Below are 17980 nucleotides of genomic sequence, written 5' to 3' on the forward strand. Positions count from 1 at the left end.
GAGGGTATCGGGTACCAACAAAGCTCATCTTCCGGAAGACTTTGAACAATCTTGCCGGAGTGTCGACTTCCTTTTGCTTTAGCCTCCGCGAGGCTTGGCGGGTTTTCTCTCTATGCTCCTCTTCTCTTTCTCTTTCCTCCTCCTCAGCTTGTTGATCTTCTTCTACCACGGCTCTCTCAACCACCTTCTCAGCCTTCTCCGAAGCCTGTCTCTTCCCCCTTGCAATTTCGGCTCTACTCCTTGATCGAGAGGTTTGTATCTCACTTTGTTCTTCCTCTCCAGCATCAGAATCGACCTCCATAGGGTCGGTAAGCGTTTTCTCGGACGTAGACAGGCCCCTACGTCGAGGACAACGGTGGACAGCACTCGTCGTTGGACTCGGTGAGCAAACTCGGGGGTTTACTCGATCGGCTACTCGAGCATCAGGTCGGGTGGTGGATCGAGTTGTGCAACGGGTAGGGGAGGCTAAACGTCCACCCAACGGTTGGGAATGTGGAACGTTTACTCTTTCTTGGGGTTGTCGAACTTCGGCGGCGTCTCCTCCGGTTGTAACAGCGGCGGAGGTGGATCTTCTTCCTTTCCTTTGGTAGGTTCTAGCGGTTGGCTCCATATCGATTCCTTGGGAAGAAAAAGAAAAGCTAGTTCTTGGGATTAATAGGGTTAGTCTCCAAAGAAAATCGGATGAGCTTGGAATCGAGAGAGAAGAATATAAACTTATGGAGATTGAAAGAAAAAAAAGTTAAGAGAATGAGGGAGACTTATCGGTGATGAAGAGGGAGAAGGGTTCGACCTCCTTAAATAGGCTAGGGTTTCGGTTGGTGGGCTTCACCGAGAGTGGGCTTCCTTGCGGAATTTGGACTCCACTCGCTACCCGAGAAGAGACACGATCAGGCGCGTCGAGTACGGTGTCGGGTTGACCCTCAGGTTTACCAATTTCACTCTTTCCAATTTTCTCTTTTTTTTTTTTTTTTTGAAATGTTGCAAAAATATAAAAATTAAATAAAGATAAATACAGTAAATAGACTAGAATTAAAGGATACCTTTGGGACTTCCTCCCAAGTGAGCTTGTTAAAAGTCACTAAGCTTGACTCTTCATACTCCTTAAGCATGGGATCCATGTGGAAGAGGTTCTGGAATCCTCTCCACTACAGCAGGCTGGTTCAAAAGATCTACCAGATTTTGTCCAGGTTCCATGGTAAATGTGGTGTTGACCACTTCAAGATGTAGCATTTTTGTTTGTTTGGTCCTGGTGGAAAAAGCTTGACCATCTATGGTTGGCCTCTTAACCCCTTTCTTCACATCAAACTCCATCTTGAAGTGTTCACCATGCTCTATCTTGATCTTGCCTCGTTTCACTTTGATCACCGCACCAACTGTTGCCAAAAATGGTCTTCCAAGAATCAGTGGATCATCTGGTTCCTTATCCATATCCAGGATCATGAAGTCGGTAGGCACTTCCAGTCTCCCAATCCTTAGAGGCAGATTCTCTAAAATGCCAATCGAATGTCTTACTGTTCTATCAGCTAGAACCAGATACTGCTTACTTGGTTTGAAGTCGGTGAATCCCAGCTTGTTAGCAACTGAAAGCGGCATAATGCTGACCAAAGCTCCAAGATCACACAAACAGCTCTTGAAAATCCGAAATCCTATTGAACACGGCAATGTGAAAGAGCCAGGATCTTTAAGTTTTTCCTCAATTCTTACCTCAGGATCCAAACAAATTCCACTTCTATGAATTTCAAATCCGATCTCCTTGACAGCCTCCTTAAACTCATCCTCCAATCTAGCTGCTTCCTTTGCAGCTTCATGCTGAAGCTCATGTGGGGGCAAAAGCTTAGGTGGTGGAGCTTTGCGCTTAGCTATTCACTCTGCAAGCGCCTCCAACTGGATGTCAAGTGCAACATTGAACCTTTCCTCCAACTCCCCTCCTACCAGTGCAGGTGGTTGAGGCTGATCTCCTTTCTCAACATCTACTCGATGCATTATCCGATCATCACCATCGTGTAGGTCATTGGGTTCCACTTCGGGTTATTCTTCAGTTTGTGATTCTCGAACCAGTGCTCGATCATCAACTCGATCAGTCTCTTCGGGTGAAGGCTCAGGTTCATACTCAGATATATAGTATTTGGCCTCATTCTTCGTTGAGTCATCCACATCCTCCCCATCTTGATCATCACTGTCCCCAGTGAGGTAGTTCTCATAGTCATCATCCAGGAAAATGGCTTGAGCAGTTGCATAATCTTTGGGGTTTTGAACAGCTTTACCCGGCAGTTGATTGATCTTTGGTGCGAGTTGGTTGTTGTGGTGGCCTTCCAGGTATCAAACCTTTGTATTGAGTGATTCGTACTTGGCATTGAGGTTATTGTATCCTGAGTCGATCTTGTTGCTCATTTACGCGAACCGTTTCGCGATGTCCATAGAAGCTGTAGCCTGTTGCTGAATCATTTGCTGAATAAGACCACATAACTCGGCTTCTTGTGACTGGTTCGGTGGACCTTGGTGTTGTTGGAACCCTGGTGGTTGGTTGTAGGTCCCTTGGTATTGTTGCTTAGGTGCATAGCCTTGGTTGTACTTGACAAAAGGCTTCTGTTGGGTCTGGTTCCCTTGAACTGTAGATGGGTAGGTTTGGTCCTGAGGATTCGTAACATTCGGGTTCCGATAAGACAGATTCGGATTTGGCTTGAAGTTGTTGTACCCTCTATTGTACACTCCTTGGTTATTGATGTAGTTAACATCCTCTAGCTGCATAGTCTCCCCATCTTGTTGTTGAAACTGCTCTTCCTCTGATATAGCATGTACATGCTTCTGCTGGTTGAGGAGCTAATCGAGCTTGTCATTGAGGGCTTTCATGTCCCTCTTGTACTTGGCATCTTCCTCTCCTGTAGATCGCATAGAGCGATCATAATTCTCATTGTAGTTGCCATCAGACTGAGCCAAGTTCTCAACTAGGTCCCAACCTTCATCAACATCCTTGTTGAGGAAGTTACCATTGCTTGCGGTGTCCAGCAACATCTGTATCTTGGGGACCACTCCTCGGTATAGTGTGCTCAGCAATGAAGCATTACTGAATCCGTGATGTGGACATCGAGTTGTGTACCCCTTGAAACGTTCCCAAGCTTCATTGAACGTTTCGTTGTTCTTTTGTACAAAGCTGGAAATTTCATTTTGCAGCCTTGCAGTTCTGGAGTTTGAGAAGAATTTGGCCAGGAATGCCTTCTTGCACGCTTCCCAAGTGGTGATGGACTCCTTAGGGAGCGATTTCTCTCAGATGTGTGCTTTATCTCCCAAAGAGAATGGGAAAAGCCTGAGCTTGAATCCATCTTCATTGACTCCATTTATCTTAGTTAGGCTACAGAGCCTATCAAATTCATCCAGATGATCCAATGGGTCCTCCATTGGCAGTCCATGAAACTTGTTGCTCTGTATTATCTGGATGAGACTACTCTTGATCTCAAAATTGTTGTTCTGTACAGCTGGTGGCACAATGCCATTCCTCTGAGTGTGAGTAGTCGGAGCATTTCGTGCTCCTATGTTGGTCCTTGCTTGAGGATCTAGTTGACCGTTCTGATTATTCATCATCTCCTCAATGGTCGCTAGTTCCGGTTGAACTTGTTGTTGTCTGAGTAGCCGAGGTCTGTCGATGTTGTCGATGAAAGGACTCAGGTTCTGGCTACCTCTGGATCGTGTTTGCATGCACAGGCAAGTATCCGAGTGTGTACACGAGGATCAACTCGATCCAGGTGATCGAGTGACGGGTCGGGTGGGTACTCGGGTTGTTCCTGAGATTCAAAACAAACAAAAGCGGAAGCAAACAAGTCAGTATCTGAAAAAAATATAAACAAACGAACTTGATCTAGCAAGTCCTGAAATCCTAAACGTAGCAAAAGTAAACAACCAAATGGCAACGACGCCAAATTGTTAGACTAGTTTTCACCAATGGTATCAATTCCCTATGCAGTTGTACTACAAAGGGTTATCAATCCAAATAGTTGTTATACTAGCAGATAAGATGCAATCAGAATCAAGCAAGTTAAGCCAGGCAATAGAGGGGTTTGGTTCTAATAGTCCTAATATAAACAAAGTAAAAGAATATAAACAAGTAAACCACATGACCTAAGCACTCGATGCAAGCAACCGAGTATATGATCGAGTGGGGTGATCGAGTATGCAAGTGAACTATGAACAGCTCGAGGTATTACTCGATGCAGGTTATCGTGTACCTGATCGGGTAAGTAGTCGAGTAAGTAAAGAAAATGCAAGAAATTAAATACGAAAGTTCCTAAGGATGGGGGTAATCGAATCCTAAGTGTTCTAGACCAATACGGATGCCTTACATGCCTCAAGCAATCATTTCCTAGACAATGAATCTCTAAAACCTTGTCACCACACTGTCGCACTAGCAACAATCAACCTTGAACATACTACCACACTGTCGCACTAGCAATATGAACAAGCAGGCATTAAGAACAATTCATTTTTGTCAGTATACTTAGACTTATCTGATTTTGTCACTCAAAGTTAAGTATACCTCTAGCATTGACCTAATCAAGCATTTTATCTACTCCTTTCGGCCTGTAGCATTATAAACGCCCTAGATCTAATCTCAACCTTTCGGTCTGTTGACCGCATTAAGAACATCAACCTAGAAGGAAATTTATCAATCATAACAATCAACTAAAGCATCCTAACCGATCAAGAACACCTAATCATCTATCCCATCCCTAGAAACTTTGCTACACTACTCGGACATAGAAACGAATGAAAAAGCAATCATAATAAACAAAAATGACATTATATTGAAAGATAGAGTAGAGTAGAAAGAGTATAGGATAAAGATCTAAGAAAACTACAAAAGAAAAGTACAAAAACAAGAAGAAAATGTTGAGTTGCTCAGTTCTCTCACAGAAGCTCTCGCTCTCTCGTTTGAGGGTCTGCGGCGTGCTCTTTTGGGAGCAAGGGAAAGAGGGGATTTATATATGGAAACCCATTTGACCTAGCTTCCCAGACCTGCCCGATGGTCTACTCGATGGGGTACACGAGGCTTGAGTCGGGTAACTCCTCGGGTGGCTCTTCGGGTTGCTCTTCGCGCTCTTGGATCCTCTTCGATCGTGTTGGGGCTTAGACTTGTTCTTGTAGCTCGATGGCTCCTTCGGGTACATGCTCGAGTTGTCCTTGTTTTTCTCCATTCTTGGCTCTTTAGCACCTGTTTTCATCTAATATATGCAAATGCAGAAATGCAACACCCTCAATGCACTAAAACTTGATTCCTTCAGTAAATGGTCTAAAAATGCTAAGTTAGAGTTATGAACAATGCAAAATATGGACAAAAAAGGATGCTAAAAACATGTAAATTAGAGTGTTATCAGATGGGATAGATTAGGTGAAGGATCTTAGTATGTAGGGTGTTTAAGCTTAGATTTTTATGATTCCTTTCTGGACTAGAGTTAGAAATACTAGTTTCTCTCTGATCAATTGGAACTAGGTATTAGACATTTCCACACCTAAAAAGTGTTTGATGAAATGTCTGACCAACTATTGCCAAAGACTTACATTCCTAGCCTAAGAGATTAGTTGTCTAGGATGTGTGTTGACATGAATGAACTTGTTTGTCATGCCTGCTTGATCATGTTTCTCTAGCGAGAGATAGGTTTGGAAGTGGTTGATTCTGAGTAGCTTCTGTCAAGAGATTGGATTAGCTAAGTCGTGATGTTTAGGGATAGTTTGCTTGTGGCATGTTAAACACTCTATAGACTAGGAGACTCCACTGACATAAGTTATTCCCATCCTTAGGACTTCTTTCTTTCTGATTTTTATTGCATTCCTGAGACTGTTTCGCTTCTTGCTGTTTAGTTCATGTTTAGACTCGTTTCTGTTTTCATTCATTTTTGCTTCTTGTCATGCATTCTCGTTTCTAGTTCTGTAGTTCAATTCCGTTTTGCATTCTAATCACTCTAGGATTGTTAGATAAAAAACCACTCTTAGAATTGGCTTGACTTGTGATTACTTGATTGCATCTCAATTGTTAGTAAAGTTTCCCAACTGGATTGACACCTTAATTATTACAACTGCATAAGGTTAATTGAACCTGCTAGGATGTACAAAAATCCTAGTATCAATTTGGCGCCGTTGCCATTTGGGATTCATTTTGCTACATTGAAGATTTCAAGTTTTACAGGATTAAGTTCTGTTACACTTATTATTCTGAGTACTAACTTGTTTTGGTTGTCTGATTGTTTGTTTTGCATCTCAGGTACCTTTTGATTACAAACTTGCATGCACACCAGATCAAGAGGGCATCATAATCTCCTTCCTGCTATTGACGACATCAATCGGTTGCAAAGACCACGATAAACTCGTATTTTCACTAATCATCCCGCACCAGTCATTATGGAGCAACCTAACAGACCAAATCCGAGGCCGAGAAACATTGGTGCTGGGGATGCACCAAACACACATACTCAGCATGCTGGAATCGTCCCTCCCGCCGTGCAGAACAATAACTTTGAAATCAAAAGGGGTCTTGATACTAGGATTTTTGTGTGTCTTATCCTAGCAGGTCTCAGTTAACCTTATGTGTTGTAATACTTAATGTGTCAATCCAGTTGGGAAGGTTTACTATCACTCAAGATGCAATCAAGAAGTCACAAGTTAAGCCAATTCAAAAGAGTGTTTTTTCTAACAATCCTAGGGTGATTAAAATGCAAAACCGAAATGAGTCACCGAACTAGAAACGAGAATGCATGACACGAAGCAAAAATGAATAAAAACATAAACGAGTCTAAGCATGAACTAAAAAGCAAGAAACGAAACTGTTCCAGGAATGTAATAAAAATCAGAAAGAAAGAAGTCCTAAGGATGGTGTAATTGATGTCGGTGGAGTATCCTAGTCTACAGAGTGTTTAACATACCACAAGCAAACTATCCTTAAACAATGAACATCACAACCTAGCTAATCCAATCTCTTTGCAAAAGCTACTCAGACTCAACCACTTCCATACCTAGCTCTCGCTAGAGGATCATGGTCGAGCAGGCATTACAAACAAGTTCATTCATGTCAACAAACATCCTAGACAACTAATCTCTTAGGCTAGGAACGTAAGTCTCTGGCACTACTTGGTCAGACATTTCATCAAACACCTTTTGGGTGTGGAAATGTCTCAAACCTAGTCCCAATTGATCAGAGAAAAACTAGTATTTTTTACTCTAGTCCAGAAGGGAATCATGCAATCAATGCTTAAACACTCTACATCCTAAGATCCTCCACCTAATCTATCCCATCCTCAAGAACTAACACACTACTCAGATCCAAAAATCATAGTCAAAGATGCAAACATAGAAAATATTGAAACAAGCATTCTTAGATAGATTAAATCAAAATACTGAATAAATTCAAAGATATCGGGATACAAGATCAGAGTACGGTTTTGGTGGCTAGGGAAACCTTACAAAAGAAAACGAGATAAAAACTAAGATGTCTTCAGCCAAGACTTAACAAAATGTATTTATAGTAAAAACATTTAAATCCCTAAAACTTAAAACGACAAGGTGAAGCGTCGGTTTGGGAATCTCCTGAAGCGCGTAAGACGGAACGTCTTCCTGACATGTGTGGTCGAGTCGCGTGTCGTCTCTCCCTAGAGTGAGGTCGAGTGGAGTGAGTAGGAGTGGCTCCAGTGGTGTGAGTGAAAATGGCTCGAGCATGGTCGGTGAAAGTGGCTCGAGCTGGGTGTATACTCATCCACTAAAACGATGATAACTCTTGAACCACACCTCCGATTGGCTTGAGATAAACGGCATTAGAAAGATGACTCAATTCTCTACAACTTTGATGAAGACGTCAAAAGCTGAATCCCTAGACCGGTGGCTCAAGGGATGGCTCGATTGTGAAAGTGAGGAGTAGCTCGATTGTGGAAGTGAGGATGGCTCGATTGTGGAAGTGAGGAGTAGCTCGATTGTTGAAGTGAGGAGTAGCTCGACTGTGGAATTGAGGAGGGCTCGATTGTGGAAGTGAGGAGTAGCTTGATTGTGGAAGTGAGGAGTAGCTCAATTGTGGAAGTGAGGATGGCTCGATTGTGGAAGTGAGGAGTAGCTCGATTGTGGAAATGAGGAGTAGCTCGATTGTGGAGGTTGAGCGTGGCTTGGTTGCGGAGGTTGAGCGTGGCTCGATTGCGGAGGTTGAGCGTGGCTTGATTGCGGAGGTTGAGCGTGGCTCGATCCTCTGCGCTTCCAACGTCTCCTAGACACCTAAAAAACTCCGAAATGCGCATTGTATGCAAGGATGATGCAGAAACTTCCTAAACATGCAAAATGTACGAAAGAGGTTCTAAAATGATGCAAAATAACTAGTTGTCCCAGCTAAATGCATGACAAATACAGGCTAAGGAGATGCAAAATATAGACATATCAACTCCTCCAAACTTATTCTTTGCTTTCCCTCAAGCAAACTATCAAGAACAAAGTATGGAAGAGAGGTGTGAAGATGGGGTCTCAAAACCTAAAACAAGCTGTATAGAGTAGTTAGAATCAAGGTCCTTGTTTTTAGTTCTATGATGCATGGTGAAGGAACTTTATTTCAAATCTACACATGCAATCCTATCAATAATCCCCTTTAACATTCATTAACAGAGAACCGTGAATCAAGCTAATCAATGTCATTGAACTCATTTGGCTAGGGTAAAGGTTCGAGACATAGATGGTCTCCTCATCACGTGGTTTTATCAATACAGAACAAGGTTCTCTCAGGAAAAGGAGTTGAGCTTAAGAGAAGGCTAAAGGTTGAAACCAACTGATACGTACAAGAGCAGCGTCCTGTCTACCCAAAGAACACTCTAAACCGAAGTTGGTCCTATTTCTACCCTTCATCAGAAACTTCATCTCAAACTTTTTACACTTAGTCTTAGGAGGAGTTCACTTCTTTTCATTCTAGCGGATGGGGAAATCTTTATTATCACTATGGTTCGTTTTCTTTTCTTCTAGGGACTCTAGACAACTTAAGCATTTTTTTTTCTTTTTCTTTGTCTAATCTTTTTATTTTATGCCGAGAACCAATAACTCTTTTTACTTTGCTCAACCCAAATTCTTTACTAGACTTGTAAACTATGTAAACACATCCCCCTCCTAAAGACTTTCTACCTCTTTACTTTTCTGCACAAATCCATACCCAATACCCAAAATCGAGTTCTCACCTAGTCCTACTAGTCCGGATAACGCGAACTAGAACTACACAGGATCCTACTCTTGTCGGTTAGAACCTAACACTTTCTAACAAGCTCAACTCGGAAAAGGCCTGACACTCAAGAATACAATTGGCTTGAAAGAACGGTTGGTTAATGGTGCGGGGAACTGTTCCAAAGATGGGAATCAACTACTTGGATTGACAAGGGTGGTAAAAATGTGAAATAGAATCCAAGTATGTGTATGGTATCCATGAGTTCAACTTCAATGCATCACATGATAATTGCAAGTCAGGATTAGGTTCAGGTAGATAGGGAATGATATCAATTCAAAACATGCTTCAATCTTACATTTCCAAGTTCAGTCAACAAGCATCAAAGAACTAATAACAAGGGCCTTGATCCTATCTCAATCCTAACATGCAAGTGCAAACTACATGAACACTCTGTTTTTGTGGAAATTTTCGATTTTTTTTTTTTTTTTTTTTTTTTTTTTTTTTATATGCAATAAATAGATGCAAACTCAAACATGATATAATGCAAAAATTAAAATAAGAATCACAGAACACAACATCAGATACATCATCTCAAACCCTCCCCCAAACTTAAATTACACAGTCTCCTGTGTAAAAAAAATTTGTAGGAGGATTTAAGAATCACAACAGAAACAATGCAGGAATGAAATGGTATGTACAAAGGGAAGGTGGGAGTACCTCAGTAGTAGCAGAAGGAGTCGGTGCTCGCCCAAGGAGGAGCGTTATATTGACTTTGTCCTTCACCTTGTTCTGGATCCGCAGGGGTGTCCTCAGTGGTTTGGTCGACGTGCTGCTCAACCGCTTGCGTGGTCTGATACATGTTCGGCTGCTTGTCACACTGCATGTCTTCGACTCTAGACTCGCCATGATCTGATACTAGCACAACCACCTCTGTGGGCTGATAATCCCCTTGATGTTCGATCTGTTGCTTAACTCCGTGCATGCCTTGATGTGGGCTCGAGCGGATGTCATGAGTGGCTCGAGAGAGGAAGTCGGAATGTGGCTCGATTGAGGCAGTTGGGAAGGTTGGCTCGATTCGTCGGTTCAGAACAGCGAGAGCGGCTCAAGTGAGGTAGTCGGGAAGTTCGAGTCGCGAGCGTGATGTGCCGGTGTCGGTCGAGTTGAGTTTTGTAGACCCCTCTAGAATGTCTTGTCTAACCATATACTCTTTAGCATTCTGCCCAGGTTCAATAAGAAAAGATCTTCTCTTCTTCATTATCCCCAACCTCTGTCTTGCTTTTCTTGGAGAAGAGATTTTAACTTTATCCTGGAGCTGCATGATTTGCCCTCTCATCTCCTCCAACGTGGCTGTTAACTCCGCCACTGTATCCCTTAAAATCTTGGTTGTTTGGGGTTCAAACAAACTGTCAAGCGCGGGAGGACTTGTCTCTTGCGGTTGGTGATTAGGAAGTATGTCTCGACGCGTAGGGAGGGTAACGACTGCACTCGAGTTGGAGAATGGTCGAGTGACACTTTGACTTTTCTCTATGGTTACCAAAACCTCTGTTTCTGCCTCATTCACATCCTCAAAGATGCTAAACCCAGATTTCTGATCTTTCTCTTCAATCATGAAGGTCTGTCCATCAATAGTTGGTTTCTTCTTAGAATCCTTGATATCAAACTTCATCTTGAAGTTTTTACCCAGATTGAGATCAATCATCCCCTTCTTGACATCAATGAATGCTCCAACTGTAGCTAAGAAAGGCCTTCCCAGGATTAGTGGATCTTTAGGCTCTTCATCCATTCCCAGCACCACAAAGTCAGTAGGAATCTCAGCTTGTCCAATTTTGATGGGCAGGTTCTCTAATAGACCATGAGGCAATCTAGTAGTCCTATCAGCCAATATTAAGCAGAGGTTGCATGACTTGTATTTGTTGAATCCTAGCCTTTGAGCTACAGAGAGTGGCATGAGGCTAACTGAAGCACCAAGGTCGCATAGGCACTTTTTGAAGGCCAATGGACCTAGAGAACAAGGCAAGGTGAAAGAACCAGGGTCCTCTAGCTTCTTTGGGATAATCATCTTCTGAATAACAGCCTTGCATTCATGAATAACCCCACCTATGTCATGTACTACCCTTTCATCTTCCAGAGCCTTAGCTTGAGCTCCTTTAGCTATCTCCTCCTTCTCTTTGGTCTTTTCGGTTACCAAGTCAGTTAAAAACTTTTGATATTGAGGCACAAGTGCAAATGCATCAAGCAAAGGCATCCTAAGTTCAATCTCCTTGACTTGTTTTTCGAACAGAGCTTTATACTTCTCAGTAAGCTACTTCTTAAACCTCACTGGAAATGGTAGAGGTGGCTTGTATAGTGGAGGAATGAATCTCGCAGGTTTATCCTTGGGAGCATTGGGTTCTTTAGTAGCATCAGGATCAGATTGCTTGGCTGACTTAATTGGATCCTTGAGCACCTCGACATGATCCTTTATCTGAACTTCATATTGAAGAAATTCCTCCCCATCTAAACTCTCAGTGTCCTCAGTGAGCCGTACATCTACAGCTTGGGTGGTGATGGCATGCATAGTAGCATAGTCCTTGGGGTTTTGAACTGCTTTTCCAGGTAGTTGGCCAGTTGTTGGGGTAGAAGTAGAAACAGTCTTGCCTTCCATATACTTCATCTTGGAGTTAAGGGCTTCAAACTTGACATTTAGATCATTGTAAGAACATTCCATCCGCTGACTGAGTTCAGCAAACTTCTTAGCAGTATCCAGAGAACCACTAGCTTGACCTTGAAGAAGTGGTTGCAGCATGTGCTTCATTTCTTGATCTGGGGCTGGGGTAGGCGGAACTAGTTGAGGGCGGAATCCTGGCGGTGGTCCTGAGGGAGCTTGGTAACCCTGTTGGAATTGTTGTTTTGGTGAGAATCCCGGATTGTAAGGCACAAAAGGTTTTTGTTGACCTTGTTGTTGTTGTTGAGGCGGGTACACCTGATCTTGTGGATTAACAACATTGGTACTTCGGTAAGACAAATTGGGGTTCGTCTTGTAGGGGTTGTAACCTTTGTTGTATCCACCCTGATTCTGAACATAGCTGATCTCCTTAGTCTGCTCGCCCTCCCCATCTGGAACTTGGAAAGGGTCATCCTCAGATACAAAGTGGATGCTCCTCTGCTGGCTTAGCAAGATACGGTCAAGCTTCTCATTGACATTCTTGAGGTCTTTCTTATACTTCTCCTCAGACCCAGCGTCGCCGCGAACTGTGCGGTCATAATCCTCATTGTAGTTGCCGTCTGACTGACCGAGATTCTCCACAAGTTGCCAACCTTCATCGACGTCCTTGTTCAGGAAGTTACCGTTAGAAGCGGTGTCAAGCAGCATACGTATTTTGGGAAGGACACCACGGTAGAGAGTACTCAGTAATGACTCGTTGCTGAAACCATGGTGTGGGCACTGGCTGTGGTAACCCTTGAAACGCTCCCATGCTTCACATAATGATTCTGAGCTCTTCTGAGTGAAGCTGGAAATCTCATTCCTGAGACGTGCTGTTCAAGAGTTGGAGAAAAACTTGGCCAAGAATGCCTTCTTGCAGCCATCCCAGGTGGTGATTGATCCCTTGGGAAGGTTTTTCACCCATTGATGAGCCTTGTCTCCCAGGGAGAAAGGGAAGAGGCGCAACTTGTAACCATCCTCACTCACGCCGTTGATCTTGGTGAGACCACAAAGACGGTCAAACTCGTCCAAGTGGTCGAGTGGATCCTCCATAGGCAACCCGTGAAACTTGTTTCCTTGGATCATGGTGATCAGACCACTTTTGATCTCGAAGTTGTTGTTCGGCACGGCAGGAGGGACGATTCCAGCACGTTGAGTATGAGTGTTCGGTGCATCCCCAGCACCAATGTTTCGCGGTCCCTGATGTGGTTCATTCTGGTGTTCCATAGTGACGTGTGCGGGATGATAAGTGGGTTGACGAGCTTGTCGTGGGCGTTGCAACCGATTGATTTCGTCGATCACAGGAAGGAGATTCTGATGCCCTCTTGATCTGGTGTGCATGCAAGGTTGCAATCAATAGGTACCTTAGATGCAAAACAAACAAGCAGAAAACCAAAGCAAGTCAGTACTCATAATGATTGTGTAACAGAACTTAATCTTGCAAAACTTGAAATCTTAAATGTAGCAAAAAGAATCCCAAATGGCAACGACACCAAATTGATACTAGGATTTTTGTGTGTCTTATCCTAGCAGGTCTCAATTAACCTTATGCGTTGTAATACTTAAGGTGTCAATCCAGTTGGGAAGGTTCACTATCACTCAAGATGCAATCAAGAAGTCACAAGTTAAGCCAATTCAAAAGAGTGTTTTTTCTAACAATCCTAGAGTGATTAAAATGCAAAACCGAAATGAGTCACCGAACTAGAAACGAGAATGCATGACACGAAGCAAAAATAAATAAAAACATAAACGAGTCTAAGCATGAACTAAAAAGCAAGAAACGAAACTGTTCCAAGAATGTAATAAAAATCAGAAAGAAAGAAGTCCTAAGGATGGGGTAATTGATGTCGGTGGAATATCCTAGTCTACAGAGTGTTTAACATACCACAAGCAAACTATCCCTAAACAATGAACATCACAACCTAGCTAATCCAATCTCTTGGCAAAAGCTACTCAGACTCAACCACTTCCATACCTAGCTCTCGCTAGAGGATCATGGTCGAGCAGGCATTACAAACAAGTTCATTCATGTCAACAAACATCCTAGACAACTAATCTCTTAGGCTAGGTGTGACAACCCGTCCCGCGGACCCCACTAGCCCACTGCTAGCTGCCCCAACGGACCGTCTGTGGACCCTGCTAGCCCACCGCTAGCCGTCCAACAGACTCCAAGCTGGCCCTGCAGGGCATCGATCCTAACCCATCACTGTGGATATCCCAATCCACCAGTAGGTTATTGGTGCGCCAGGCGTTCCTCGAACCCTGGTCCCCACCCTTTAACAACCTTCCCACATGACAAGTTGCCACCAATTGGGATATCCACAGTGATGGGTTAGGATCGATGCCCTGCAGGGCCAGCTTGGAGTCTGTTGGACGGCTAGCGGTGGGCTAGCAGGGTCCACAGACGGTCCGTTGGGGCAGCTAGCGGTGGGCTAGTGGGGTCCGCGGGACGGGTTGTCACATAAAAATCGATTTTTATTGTAACAACCCGTCCCGTGGACCCCATTAGCCTCACTGCTAGCCGCCCAAACGGACCCCAAGCTGGCCCTGCAGGGCATCGATCCTAACCCATCACTGTGGAAATCCACATCCACCAGTAGGTTATTGGTGCACCAGGCGTTCCTCGAACCCTGGTCCTCACCCTTTAACAACCTTCCCACAGGACAAGTTGCCACCAATTGATCAATTGGTGACAGCTTGTCCTGTGGGAAGGTTGTTAAAGGGTGAGGACCAGGGTTCGAGGAACGCCTGGCGCACGAATAACCTACTATGGATTTGGATGAATAGTTCCATTTGCCCAGTGAGGGGTTAGGATCGATGCCCTGCAGGGCCAGCTTGGGGTCTGTTGGGCCGGCTAGCGGTGGGCTAGTGGGGTCCACGGACGGTCTGTTGGGGCAGCTAGCGGTGGGCTAGTGGGGTCCGCGGGACGGGTTGTCACACTAGGAACGTAAGTCTCTGGCACTACTTGGTCAGACATTTCATCAAACACCTTTTGGGTGTGGAAATGTCTCAAACCTAGTCCCAATTGATCAGAGAAAAACTAGTATTTTTTACTCTAGTCCAGAAGGAAATCATGCAATCAACGCTTAAACACTCTACATCCTAAGATCCTTCACCTAATCTATCCCATCCTCAAGAACTAACACACTACTCAGATCCGAAAATCATAGTCAAAGATGCAAACATAGAAAACATTGAAACAAGCATTCTTAGATAGATTAAAATGTGAAGAACAACTTTGTAGAAGAAATCAAATCAAAATACTGAATAAATTCAAAGATATCGGGATACAAGATCAGAGTACGGTTTTGGTGGCTAGGTAAACCTTACAAAAGAAAACGAGATAAAACTAAGATGTCTTCAGCCAAGACTTAACAAAATGTATTTATAGTAAAAATATGTAAATCCTTAAAACTTAAAACAACAAGGTGAAGCATCGGTTTGGGAATCTCCTGAAGCGCGTAAGACGGAACGTCTTCCTGACATGTGCGGTCGAGTCGCGTGTCGTCTCTCCCTAGAGTGAGGTCGAGTGGAGTGAGTAGGAGTGGCTCCAGTGGTGTGAGTGAAAATGGCTCAAGCATGGTCGGTGAAAGTGGCTCGAGCTGGGTGTATACGCATCCGCTAAAACGATGATAACTCTTGAACCACACCTCCGATTGGCTTGAAATAAACGGCATTGGAAATATGACTCAATTCTCTACAACTTCGTTGAAGACGTCAAAAGCTGAATCCCTAGACCGGTGGCTCGAGTGATGGCTCGATCGTGGAAGTGAGGAGTAGCTCGATTGTGGATGTGAGGAGTAGCTCGATTGTGGAAGTGAGGAGGGCTCGATTGTGGAAGTGAGGAGTAGCTCGATTGTGGAAGTGAGGATGGGTCGATTGTGGAAGTGAGGAGTAGCTCGATTGTGGAAGTGAGGAGTAGCTCGATTGCGGAGGTTGAGCGTGGCTTGGTTGCGGAGGTTGAGTGTGGCTCGATTGCGGAGGTTGAGCGTGGCTTGATTGCAGAGGTTGAGTGTGGCTCGATCCTCTGCGCTTCCAACGTCTCCTAGACACCTGAAAAAATCCGAAATGCGCAATGTATGCAAGGATGATGCAGAAACTTCCTAAATATGCAAAATGTACAAAAGTGGTTCTAAAATGATGCAAAATAACTAGTTGTCCCAGCTAAATGCATGACAAATACAGGCTAAGGAGATGCAAAATATAGACATATTAGGTCTGATCTCCATGATCCAAGGAAACAAGTTTCACGGGTTGCCCATGGAGGATCCAGTCGACCACTTGGACGAGTTCGACCATCTGTGCAATCTCACCAATATCAACAGCGTGAGTGAGGATGGTTACAAGCTGCGCCTCTTCCCATTCTCCCTGGGAGATAAAGCTCATCAGTGGGAGAAAAATATTCCTAAGGGAACCATCACCACTTGGGACGATTGCAAGAAAGCCTTCTTGGCTAAGTTCTTCTCCAACGCCAAAACAGCACGTCTCAGGAATGACATCTCAAGCTTCACTCAGAAGAACTCAGAATCATTCTGTGAAGTCTGGCAACGTTTCAAGGGTTACCATAGCCAATGCCTACACTATGTATTCAGCAACGAGTCACTGCTGAGCACTCTCTACCGTGGTGTACTTCCAAAGATACACATGCTGCTTGACACTGCTTCTATCATCAACTTCCTGAACAAAGACGTAGAGAAAAGATGGCAACTGGTTGAAAACCTCGCCCAGTATGACGGCAACTACAATGAAGACTACAACCGCACAGTTCGAGGTGATGCTGGTTCTAAGGAGAAGTACAAGAAGGACCTCAAGAATTTCAATGAGAAGCTTGATCGCATCTTGCTAAGTCAGCAGAAGAGTGTCCACTACCTAGCTGAGGATGAACCTTTCCAAGCTCAAGATAGGGAGGGTGAGCAGTTAGAAGAGATCAGTTACATCCAGAATCACGGTGGATACAACAAGGGTTAACACCCCTATAAGACGAACCCCAATTTGTCTTACAGGAGTACCAACGTTGCAAATCCCCAGGATCAGGTGTACCCTCCTCAACAACAACCACAAGGTCAACAAAAACTTTTTGTGCCTTACAATCAAGGATTTGTGCCTAAACAACAGTTTCAGCAAGGTTATCAAGCTCCCTCAGAACCACCGCCAGGATTTCACCCTCAACAGATTCAGCTTACTCAAGCTCCTGATCAAGAAATGAAACACCTGATGCAACAAATTCTTCAAGGACAAGCTAGTGGTTCTCTGGATACTACCACAAAGTTTGCTGAATTCAGTCAGAGGATGAAATGTTCTTACAATCATGTGAACGTCAAATTTGAAGCTCTTAACTCCAAGATGAAGTATATGGAAGGCAAGACTGCTTCTACCCCAACACCTGGCATACTACTTAGAAAAGCAGTTCAAAACCCAAGGACTATGCACTATCCATGCAATCACCACCCAAGCTGTAGAAGTACGGCTCACTGAGGACAATGAGAGTTTAGATGGGGAGGATTTTCTTCAAGATGAAGTTCAGATAAAGGATCCTATCGAGGTGCTCAAGGATCCAATTGTGACAACCCGTCCCGCGGACCCCACTAGCCCCCACTAGCTGCCCTAACGGACCATCCGTGGACCCTACTAGCCCCTCGCTAACCGTCCCAACGGACCCCAAGCTGGCCCTGCAGGGCATCGATCCTAACCCCTCACTGTGGACATCTAAATCCACCAGTAGGTTCTTGGTGCGCCAGGCGTTCCTCGAACCCTGGTCTCCACCCTTTAACAACCTTCCCACAGGACAAGCTGTCACCAATTGACTTGTTAGGGCGGTTAGCGGTGGGCTATTGGGGTCCAATGTGATGGATTATGATTTGGAGATAGCCTATCATCTTGGTAAGGCTAACACGGTTGCAGATGCTTTGAGTCGGAAGAGGGTAGCTTCGGCTCAGGAGCAGGAGATGGAGTCTATGGTAGGAGAGATCAGTGCGTTAAGGTTGTGTGCTGTTGCACAGGAACCGTTGGGTTTGGAGGTGGTTGATAGAGCAGATCTTATGAGTAGGGTGCGGTTGGCTAAGGAGAAGGATTTGGGGCTGGTTAATGCCTCAAAGGATGTGGATTCAGAGTATCAGGTCTCAGATAATGGT

At 44.2% G+C, this 17980-nt stretch overlaps 3 non-coding genes across 3 annotated transcripts; 2 read left to right on the forward strand and 1 right to left on the reverse strand.

Moving 5' to 3' along the window:
• Window positions 1-3067: 3067 nt before the first annotated feature.
• Window positions 3068-3174, forward strand: LOC147944080 (small nucleolar RNA R71). Its single transcript, XR_015558733.1, has one exon. It is a non-coding gene; the product is annotated as a small nucleolar RNA R71 (small nucleolar RNA).
• Window positions 3175-12573: 9399 nt separating this feature from the next.
• Window positions 12574-12680, forward strand: LOC147944081 (small nucleolar RNA R71). Its single transcript, XR_015558647.1, has one exon. It is a non-coding gene; the product is annotated as a small nucleolar RNA R71 (small nucleolar RNA).
• Window positions 12681-16331: 3651 nt separating this feature from the next.
• LOC147944082 (small nucleolar RNA R71) lies at window positions 16332-16438 on the reverse strand. The gene has a single exon (XR_015558756.1). It is a non-coding gene; the product is annotated as a small nucleolar RNA R71 (small nucleolar RNA).
• Window positions 16439-17980: the final 1542 nt, after the last annotated feature.

Source organism: Camelina sativa, chromosome 5, assembly GCF_030686135.1.
Source record: "Camelina sativa cultivar CO46 ecotype springtype chromosome 5, ASM3068613v1".
Taxonomy (NCBI): Eukaryota; Viridiplantae; Streptophyta; class Magnoliopsida; order Brassicales; family Brassicaceae; genus Camelina; species Camelina sativa.